At 43.1% G+C, this 10,540-nt stretch overlaps 1 long non-coding RNA gene across 2 annotated transcripts; it reads right to left on the reverse strand.

The window, feature by feature from the left end:
• Positions 1 to 2,914: 2,914 nt before the first annotated feature.
• LOC144579803 (uncharacterized) lies at positions 2,915 to 10,144 on the reverse strand. 2 transcript variants are annotated; one of them, XR_013528215.1, is made up of 3 exons: positions 10,087 to 10,144; positions 3,694 to 3,920; positions 2,915 to 3,231 (listed from the first exon to the last, which is right to left on the reverse strand). It is a non-coding gene; the product is annotated as an uncharacterized LOC144579803 (long non-coding RNA). The 2 variants fall into 2 exon arrangements; XR_013528216.1 differs by having other exon boundaries at positions 3,694 to 3,873; positions 10,087 to 10,143.
• Positions 10,145 to 10,540: the final 396 nt, after the last annotated feature.

A 10,540-nucleotide genomic window follows, 5' to 3' on the forward strand; every position in this document is an offset into this window, starting at 1 on the left:
CATGGTGGAAGGCAAGAAGGGGCACATCACATCTTACATGGATGGTGACAGGCAAAGAGAGCTTGTGCAGGGAAACCGCCTTTTTAAAACCGTGAGATCTTGCAAGATATATTCACTGTCACAGTAACAGCCCAGGAAAAACTTGCCCCATGATTCAATTACCTCCAACCAGGTCCGTCCCACAACACATGGGAATTCAAGATGAGATTCGCGTGGGGACACAGCCAAACCATCTCAGATGACCTTGGACAGGTGACTTAATCGGTTCTAACCTCACCTCCTTCGCCTATAGTGTTTAATGATAAGGATTCCTAAACGCTGGGGGTATGTTAAGGATAGCTGCTATATTAGTTTGCTTGTGCTGCTGTAATAAATTACCACAGACCTAAACAACAGAAATTTATATATTTTCTTACCATTCTGGTGGCTGGATATCCAAAATCAAGGTTTTGGCAAGGGGATTTTCTTCTGAAGCCTCTCACAGTGGCTTCCAGATGGGCGTCTTCTCTCTTGTGTCCCAACATGGCCATCCCTCTGACTATCTGCATCTTAATCTCCTCTTCTTATATGGACACCAGTCATATTGGAATAAGGCTATCCATAAATCTCATTTTAACTTAATTACCCCTTTGAAACTGCTACCTTCAAATACAGTCACATTCTGAGGCACTGTGGATTCGAACTTCAACATATGAATTTTAGGAAATGTGATTCAACCCATGACAGCTGCTGCCATAGCATTCATCTCTTGACCATAATTTTACCCACATTGTATTATATTTCAAGGATTTTCCTGTGCCATGAAAACATAAGTGGTGGATATAATGACAACAGAATATTTCACCAAGAGCCTGGACTGAACCAACATCCTGCTATCAGATTGAGTCACTAAAGAGAAAACAGAAGCTTCAAGAACTTGAGTGTTCTGAGGGCTCAGAGTGCCCAGTCTTCTCCCTTTCATCTCTAAGGCCAGAACAACATCAGACACACCATTCTGGGTCATTCCTGGCATACCAGACCACCAAAGGGAGGCATGGTTTATGTCCCACTCTTCAGGAGTAGTTTCCCAGACATTCCAGGCTTTCCCTCTGAACTCAGGCTGAAGGCAGCCAACATCCCAACCTCAACCTTAAAAACCATCAGAGGAAGAGGCTGTTTAAAGAGGCTGTATAATGAACATGAGAAATGATCTTCCTCTGTCACATAGGCATTAATGCTGATAATCCAATATTTGCAGGTCTTTTCCAGAGCACAAGTTTGAATTCTACTTTTCTGCCACCTTAATATTAGGTACAGCCTCATGACTTGCTTTGGCTGATGAAATTCGAGCAGAAATAACATATGTTTTTTCTGTGCAGAAGCCTTAAGAGCCAGTGCTCATGTTGTCATATTCCTTTCCCCTGTGGAATCTGTGGAAGCATGTGGCATGAAACCTCCATCAGCTTGGGTCCCTGAATGACTATGTGGAGTAGAGCATCTCCATTTCCCACCAATGACAACTCATGCTGGGTGCACAAAAAATAAGCCTTGTTTTTCTAAGCCATCAAGATCTGATGGTTGTTTGCTTTCCCAGAGTGCTAAGCTTTCATGGGAGATACAGCTCCTTATCTATAAAGACATATCCTCATTAAACTCCTCACTCCTCTTCTGGAACAATTAAGACCCTTAGACTGGCTAAACTGTGAGTAGCACAGAACCAGACACAAGTGCTTTGTGAATGAATATAATTAATATAATTGACTTACCCTGACCATATGAGATGAAAGACCACACTAAGACTTTCTTTTCGCTCACATACTTATGGTCCCTAGAGTCCTAAGGAGACCAGACCAAAGGATGACCTTTGGGGAAACAGTAGGATGTTCAGGGCAGCTTTGCTGGGCTCATTTTCATGAGGCTTGGGTTCAGCTGATTCTTGTACCACCCTTTGGTGTGTGCGAAGTCTGACATTAGAACTTCCCAATTTTTCCTCTAAGGAGCATGAGACCTACATCTTCCCTCTGGGAAAGAGCCCAGAGACTCCAAGTTTATTCTCTCCTTCCCTCACAGATAGAGGATTCCAGGCAGTAACCAGGAGCCTGAAGGCTAGACTGTCTGTGCACAAGCGTTCTGCCTTCCAGAATTCTGCTTCCTGCAGTGGGCTCTGATGCCCACTCTCCAGAACAGATAACTGGCATAGGGATAGGAAATGCCACCTAAACAAACAAACAAGAGCAAAAGAGCCAAAATATGTCCGATGGTGATGTTTTTATGTGTAAACAAACAAATGATTTGGTGATGAAGGTGTTAACAGCCAAAAGTCAGATTCAGAGAGATTATGGTTCTTTTCCAAGTTCTGCCTTAGTTGGCTATGGAAATTGGTGGAGGTCACTTTAGTTCTCTACTTTGTAGTTTTATCATCTTTAAATGGGTGTATTTTAGGTTGCAAAGGAAATAGTATATAAAAGCTTTTTTTGGTTTGTTTTAAAATTGTTTAAAAAATGTTTCCCACTAATTAGTTGGTACATACATAGATTATCTGCAAAATAAATAACAAGAAAAGAAATTACTCATAACACACACAATCAATATTTTAGTCTGGGTTTTCATTTTCTTTTTGTACAGAACTGTAGTTCTGCTGCACAGAGCAGAAACAATGCTGTGTGCTCACTGTGCTGTTTCTTCTTCCTAGCCCCTAACAAGGCAATATTTCCCAGTCTCCCTTGCAGTTATGCTGAGGTCATGTGACTGAGTTCTGGCCAATGGCTGCAGCTGCAGGCTCTACAGACCCCTTTGCAGCCTGGCTATAAAAGCTCTCTCTTTGCCTGCTGTGGTGACCCTGGTGGACACATGCTGAGGCAGGGGCAACACTAATTTTGGAGGGAGCCTGGGACCCTGGAGGCCTGGATCACCTCTCAGAAGAGTCTTTCTGGACAGTTGCCTGATCCACATCAGATTCCACTTGTGCAAGAAATCTACAATTGTGCTAAGGCTCCGGGATTAGGGAATTTATTTGCTGTTGAAGCATAACCTACCACAACCTTACTAAATATCAGACCATCTCTTGAATGATTTGTGTCCATATATTAGGTACTTTTTATTGCATTATTAATTATTTATAAACCCCATAATGTAATGTAGCCAAACACTTAAGAATTTATGACGTACAGATAGACAGGTTTGGTTTCATCTCAGCTTTCCGTTAATTAACTTCATGTTCCTCTTCATGCCTTGAGTAAGTTCTTCATGCTTCTGTAGATCCCATTTTCATTGTTTGTGAAAGGAAAATAATAAGAATAATAGTAACTATCTCATACCATGTAAAGATTAAACAGCATAACGTCTCACGTGACTGCTGAAATATAGTCAATATTCAATGCACAGTAGCACTTTTATTTGTATGGCTCTCTAATATCTCATCATATGAGTAAGACTTGCTAGCACCACTAGAATTTAGTGAGTGTTTTCAGGTCTATGCTATACTCATGTCTCATTCTTACAACCCTGCACATTGTGGGTTGTCACACCCAGGTCTCCTGCCTCACATAACCACAATCCCGTAATCTCACCTGAGAAAATTAACAAAAAGTCCCTATTCCAATTTAATACCCAGTCTCTACTCCAATGTCCAGAATGGTCTTCCAAATAACTTGTATAGCTTTTATCAAGGTAAGATCCTACCAAGATTCATACAGTGCATTGTGTGTGATGTACCTTGATTGTTTTGCAGTTTTGTCCTGGTGGAGAGAAGCCAGCCATCTTGAAGAATGGCTCCTCCTCTAGAATTGTCTGCTGCCTCCTCATCCACTTGCAGTTGGCTTCCAGCTGGGCTTGGACGTGGTCATTTTCAGAGCCAGCTCTGGCCTGTGGTGTTGTAAAGGGACTCTGTTGGCCCTGCAGGAGATAAGGAGGTGGCATGTGCAGTGGGAACCACAGAGGATCTGAGGGGAGATAAGAATCATCACATCAGAGGACATGCTCCTGACCCTGGCCTCTTGTCTGTAAATGCGGATCCTAAGGACACCCCCTAATAAAATTGTGCCTTCTTGTCTCCATCTCTGCTTTCCAGAGAATTCGACCAGTGACATCACTCTAATCTCAGCTAACCAGAGGTTTCCCCTCCTCATGAGCTTTAGAGGACAGAAATGAATACAAGGAAAGAAGAAGCCATTCCCATCTTCATTCTTTACTCAACAAGGACCTGCTGAGCTCCTCCGCAGCCCCTGACACTGCTGAGCTCTGGGGTTACAGATGTTAACAAGACCCATCCTTGCTCCCAGAGATCCTGGAATCCAGAAGGGGATTCCAGCACACGGTACCGAATAGATTTAGCAAAGGATTTGCCACAGCAGCCTTGCTCTTGAATGATGCTGTCCATCCCTCCTCCAGCAGGTGTAGGACCTCACACAACCTCTCATTTCCCCGACCCACGACCCCACTGTCTTCTGCCCTCAAACCCATGAAAAGCAGCCACTGGCTTTTCCTCTGCCCCTGCTCTGGATCAATATAAAGTTTATATTGATGAAAACTTCTAATATAATGTATAAAAACAAACCAATAGATAAATACAAGAGTAGCAGAAATAGGAGTGAATGTTATTATACCTAATTGAGGTGAGGAAGAACTTTAAGCATGACATCAAAAACAAATTGTACGGAGAAAAATGAATAGATTTGGCTAAAGAAGTCAGCTATAATGAAAAGGTAAAGAACTCAGGGGAAAAACTGAACCATGATAGTTAACTTCTGATAATACCGTCAATACATAAATCTTAATCTGTGGAATTCTTACACAATGGAAGCGTTTTGGGTTTTTTCATAATAATTTGGTGCATAACAAACTACCCCAAACTAGTGGCTTGAAACAACAGCTGTTTTACTTATTCACTCATGATTCTAAAATGTGGACAGAAGGTGGCAGCTCAGGTGGCTAGGGGACTCTCCTCTGAGATGGCTTGCACACATGGATGGCTACGAGGAGCTCTGGCAAGGCTGTTGGCTGGGGCCTCAGCATTCTCCCTCATGGTTTCTCCATGTGGCTGGGTCAGACTTCTCACAGTCTGGGGTGGAAGGTAGCTGGACTTGGTACATGGCTGCTGGCCTCCATCAGAGCAAAGGCAGATGCTGTCAGGCTTTCTGAAGGCTTAGCCCTGAAACAGTCCCAGTGTTACATCTGCCACTTTCTCTCAAAGTGGGTCACCTGAACAGCCTGGCCAGATCTGAGGGGGAAGGGAAGAAGGGCACACACCAAGGGATGTGGTTCATTGGCTACCCCACAGTGACATTCTGCCAGGAATGAACTGAAGCAAACTCCCAACGGGAAAACGAACAACAGAAATGTACAGATAATCCACATAAGAAATACAAAGGGCCGACATGCATGTAAAAGTATGTTCAACCTAACTAATAATTGAAGAAACACATGTCTACGTTTCACATGATTTTTCCCTGCTCAAGGGTAGAACGAGGTATGACAAAGACTCAGAGGGTCCTGTTGGAGTGAAAATTTCTGCAAATCTTCTAGCAGAAAAATTTGATCATATATATCAAAACCTTCTAAAAACAATGCATGTTTTGACTCAGCAATTAGTCACTTAGAACTTTCTAGAGCTATTTCATAGAAAAATACTCAGAAAAGTGCACAGCATCATTTAGAATAGTAAAGGATTAAAAGGAACTTAACTAGACATTAATAGAAAGTGGATTAAATGAATTGCTGCATCGATTTGGTAGAATATAGTGCAGAAATGGCTTAATCAATTGGACTTTTAAGCACTGACCTTGCTTTATAAAATATTTGCCAACCTTCCCAACTCCAGATTTGACCACCCAGACATTCATTTACTGACTCATTTCAGACATGTATTTAGTGCCACATGGGAGCAGTAATTGTGTATGATATTGCCCTTGCCATTGAAGTATTTTCACAGTGGTTGGTGAAAGTATTTAAAAACATTAATGATTAAATAAATGCAATGCAAAGAGAACAACTGAATGCACATTGACACCACCATCTCCTTCATCCAGAAGTCAACCAGCAAGGTCCAAAATGAATAAAAGAATACCTAGTGCTGGTGAGGATGAAGGCTAACATGCCCTGGAGTTGAGATTATTAATTGGCATATCATCCTTGTTTCCCAACAGAAGCTTGGCCAAATGAACTATTACACTCTACTAAAAATACAAAAAATTAGCTGGGCATGGTGGCGCATGCCTGTAATCCCGGCTACTCAGGAGGCTGAGGAAGGAGAATTGCCTGAACCCAGGAGGCGGAGGTTGCAGTGAGCCGAGATCGCGCCATTGCTCTCCAGCCTGGGTAACAAGAGCGAAACTCCGTCTTAAAAAAAAAAAAAAAAAAAAGGAACTCTATAACTCTGAATAGAAATGGGCCAGCCAGGCACAGTGGCTTACATCTGTAATCCCTGCACTTTGGGAGGCCGAGACTGGGATCACAAGGTCATGAGTTTGAGACCAGCCTGGCCAACACGGTGAAACCCTGTCTCTACTTAAAATACAAAATATTAGCGGGGCATGGTGGCACATGCCTGTAATCCCCACTACTGTGGGGGCTGAGAAAGGAGAATCGCTTGAACCCAGAAGGCAGAGGTTGTGGTGAGTGGAGATCATGCCATTGCACTCCAGCCTGGGTGACAGAGCAAGACTCTGTCTCAAAAAAAAAAGAAAGAAAGAAAAAGAAAATAATGTGGTACAATCTCCATGATATTGTTAAAAGCAATAAAAATATTTCTTTTTATTTTATTTCCTTTATTTGAAGAGTTTGTGCAGCATGCCTCCAATTGTGTAAAGCATGTAAAAGGGAAATGTCTGAAAACGAGAAGACCCCTGTGGGCAGCACCATCTGGAGAGTGATCCTGGAAGGTGGAAAGAATTTTCACTTTACAACGTTGGCCACTGTAAGGATGTTTTGGGCTCGGTATGTTGCTTTATAAAAATAATTTAATAAAACATTATTAATGTCTCAGAGACAGTGTTTTCATGACAGTTCATCTTACTAGCGTCTTTTAAATCCACTCATTTATTCATCCATTTGTCCATTGATTCAGCATTTTGGTGGAAGTCACATTTTAGGAAGGAAGATATGAAGGCAGAAAAGACAAGGTCCCCACTCCCAGGATAGGACCCTCAAAGTTTAAGAGGGAAGCCCATGGGAGCAGTTGCTGAGAGAAGGAGGGTCACCTAGGGCTGGGGAAGGCTCGAGAGACAGGGACTGACCTCAGCTAGCTGCGTGTGTGCAATGGGGGCATGGCTGGGCAGCAGGGAGGCATCCACGAGAAGGGGCCATCTTAGCTGGGCTTTGAAGGGCACATGAACTTGGGTCAGATGAGAAAGGCCAGGCAGGAACCTTGGCATCCACCAGAGCAAACAATTAATTTTCCAACTCAACTGACCTCTTGGCAGGAATGAAAAGTTCACAAGCCAAAGGGAAAAGAGAAGAAAAGAGAGGCATTTAGACTGGGGAGAATATGAGAGACATTTTGTGGTTTATCATGGAAGAAATCACCCCTCAGTTTATTATTTTTGATTTTTATTATGTTTACAAAAAGAACATCTCTACCCGTCTTCAGTCACATGGCAACCAAAGACCCCACTGTTCTGATCAGTGAACTCTGTCTCTCCTCCCCCAGAGCAGCTGACGATGCTACAAGGTCTAGTCCAGGTTTGCTGGAAGGACAATGCACAGTCTCTCTCAGATGCTGAAATACATTTTGATGGCACAGCAGCAGGTCACTGAGAGTTCTGGTAGGGCTTCCCAAACTTCTGTCATTTAAGGTCCCACTTAACATAGGGTAGTTGTAATCACAGCTGGATTCCTGGAGGTGTGACCTTGGGCAAGTCACTTCCTCTCTCTGAATATCCAACATCCCAAAGCAGTCAACTTTCAGGATTGGTACAAAGATGCATGTGACATTGTCCTACATCACTTGCTTGTCATCATCTTATATCTCAGATGTCTTACATTTATCCTCTACGTGTCTGGGCAATATTCCCTGCCAAAGACATGTTGACAGCAGCCACCTGGGCTGCCCTCCAATCTCTCTCTTCTCTTCTTCCTCCTATAGTGTCTCTCAGGTCAGTTTTCCATTGATTCCTATGGCCACAGTCATGGTTCAATTTTCATTCTTTCTAGCATTATCTTCCTAACTTGGTGCTTCCACACATAATGGAAGACATCAAGGTCTTTTGAAAACACAGATCTGATTATGTCAGCCTCCTGTTTCTAATCCCTCAGTCACTTCCAATTGCCCAAAGGACAATCAAGACTTCTCATGAGGCTATATAAGTGTCTTCCTGGCCAGCCCCTATCTACTCAATCAGTCTCAATTCTGGATTTTCCAAATCCCCTATTTTATGCTCAAAAGGTAGGATTATTAATTATTCCTAAAACCCACCACATTTTCTCATGCTTCCATGCTTTTGCACAGGCTGTTCCCACTGCCTGCAACTACCGTGCTTTCCAAACCTTCTCTTTGCCTAGAAGAGTTATTTTAAGTATTGTGCCTCCTTGGCACTTCCCCTGACACCTGTTTGCCCTGGCTGGGTTAGGCAAACCTGCTCTATACTCCCTTCCATAGTTGCCTGAGCTACTATGGCTCAGTCATCTCAGTTAGCACAGAGCCTTGGCTCAGCTTTTCTCTGTACTCGCTTCGTCCATTGACCTAGGGCAGCCTCAGTGGTGCACCCAGCATGGAGCCTGGCTAGAGAAGGTGTGAATCAAATGAGAGAATGCATGTCCCTGGTGATAACCCAGTCTATGAGTGACAGCCCTTTGCCTGTGTTTCAGACACAATGTCCCTTGCCTGGGAGCTTCCACAGCATGTGAAATGACCACTGTCACCTTCCACTGAGAGACGATTTCTTCCAACGTGATTCCCAGACCTGTGGAACAATTGGGGCTTAGCTTCCTTCGATCACTAGAATAGAATGCATTATGGCTCTCCAAAAAACAGAACCAATAGGAAAGACATATAGACATATGTAGATATAGATATAAATTAATGAAAAGATTGTGAGGAATTGACCCATGTGGTTATGGAGGCTAAGAATTCTCACCATATTCCATTCACCAGCTGGAGACCCAGGAAAGCCAGTAGTGTAATTCCAGCCTGAGTCCAAAAGCCTGAGAACAAGGCAATTTGATGCTGTAAGTCCCAGTGCAAGGGCAAGAGAAGGTGAGATGCCCCAGCTCCACCAGGCATGCAGGAAGCAAGAGGGATGACTCTCTCCTTCCTTCCTCTGCCTCTTGCTCTGTTCAGGCCCTCAATGGATTGTGTGGTTTTTACCCACATTGGGAAGAGCCATCTGCTTTACTAAGTCCCCCGACTTGAATGTTAGTCTCATCCAGAAACACCTGCACAGACACCCGGAAAAAAATCGTGAATCAGTACATTAACCCCTTGGCCCTGTCAAGTTGACACAAAATTAAACCATCACAGAAACCATCTCTTCTGAATAAACAGATTTCTCCTTTCCATGGAAAAATCTACCTTTAAATTAACTTTACAGAGCTTCTATGGGCAAAAGAACCTGAGAGTCCATCTAGTTAGTTCTGCCCTTGTGCCTGCTTTGCAGATGGGGAAACTGAGGCTCAGAGAGCAGACCTGGGTCCCAAGGCCTTCTGAGGAGCAGAGCCAGCCTGAGCTCCTCCCAGCATGCCTTGCTCTCCAGCAGGCCTGATTTATTCTCTTCAGGGGCTGTGATCTCCACCCTCCTGGGCCTGCTACCTTGTATTCCTGCAGCCCCTACAGAGCTCAAAACACTTCCTGCTCAGAAATGAGATGATTACTCTCACTTTTGCAGATGAAGAAGCAGAGACCCAGACAAGGGCAGTGTCTCAGTGTCACGAGCAGAAGACTCAAACTGAGGTCCTCCATCTCCTAACCCAGTGCTGTTTCTTCTAAAAAAAAAAAAAAACCCAAACCCACTGGGGTACAAGAACCAAGAAACGTAATTATTTCTAGATAATTTAAAAGGCAAAGATGCATGGATACTGCCAATGTCTTAGAAGCTGGAAGAAAATAGCGTGCAGAAGGCCAGGGAAGAATGATAGAGGAGCATAGGGTAACTTCTCTAAGCACTGCTCACATACCTGGAATTCCACCACACTCTCTGTGCAAGCTTCTTCTTTCTGACCCATTCATTTCCTAGAAAAGAATGAAAACTCTTGACTCCATTTCCCTTTGTAAACTAGATATTCTTTACCATCTGAAATTCAAATTACAGATCATATGATCTCCTTATATACGTAAGTTTGAGACAATAGATATAATGCAGTTTTATATATAAAGGAGAAATAAAGGAAAATGATTTGCTGTACATTTCTAAATATGCAAGTGCTTGGGCATGACTATACTGGAAGACATGATGAAACAGATTACCAACAGCTATAAATAAGAAACCACTGTAAATGCTCAGTTATAAACACAGACCAACTTGAGTGTGTTTTGCTGGTGATTCAAAGACTGTGATTAGAACTGCCGTGAGTGTCGTAATTTTCCCAAACAGCAAACAACTCTTGAAAGAACTCCAGGCCAAACAAAGCA

This window comes from Callithrix jacchus, chromosome 16 (genome assembly GCF_049354715.1).
Source record: "Callithrix jacchus isolate 240 chromosome 16, calJac240_pri, whole genome shotgun sequence".
NCBI lineage: Eukaryota > Metazoa > Chordata > Mammalia > Primates > Cebidae > Callithrix > Callithrix jacchus.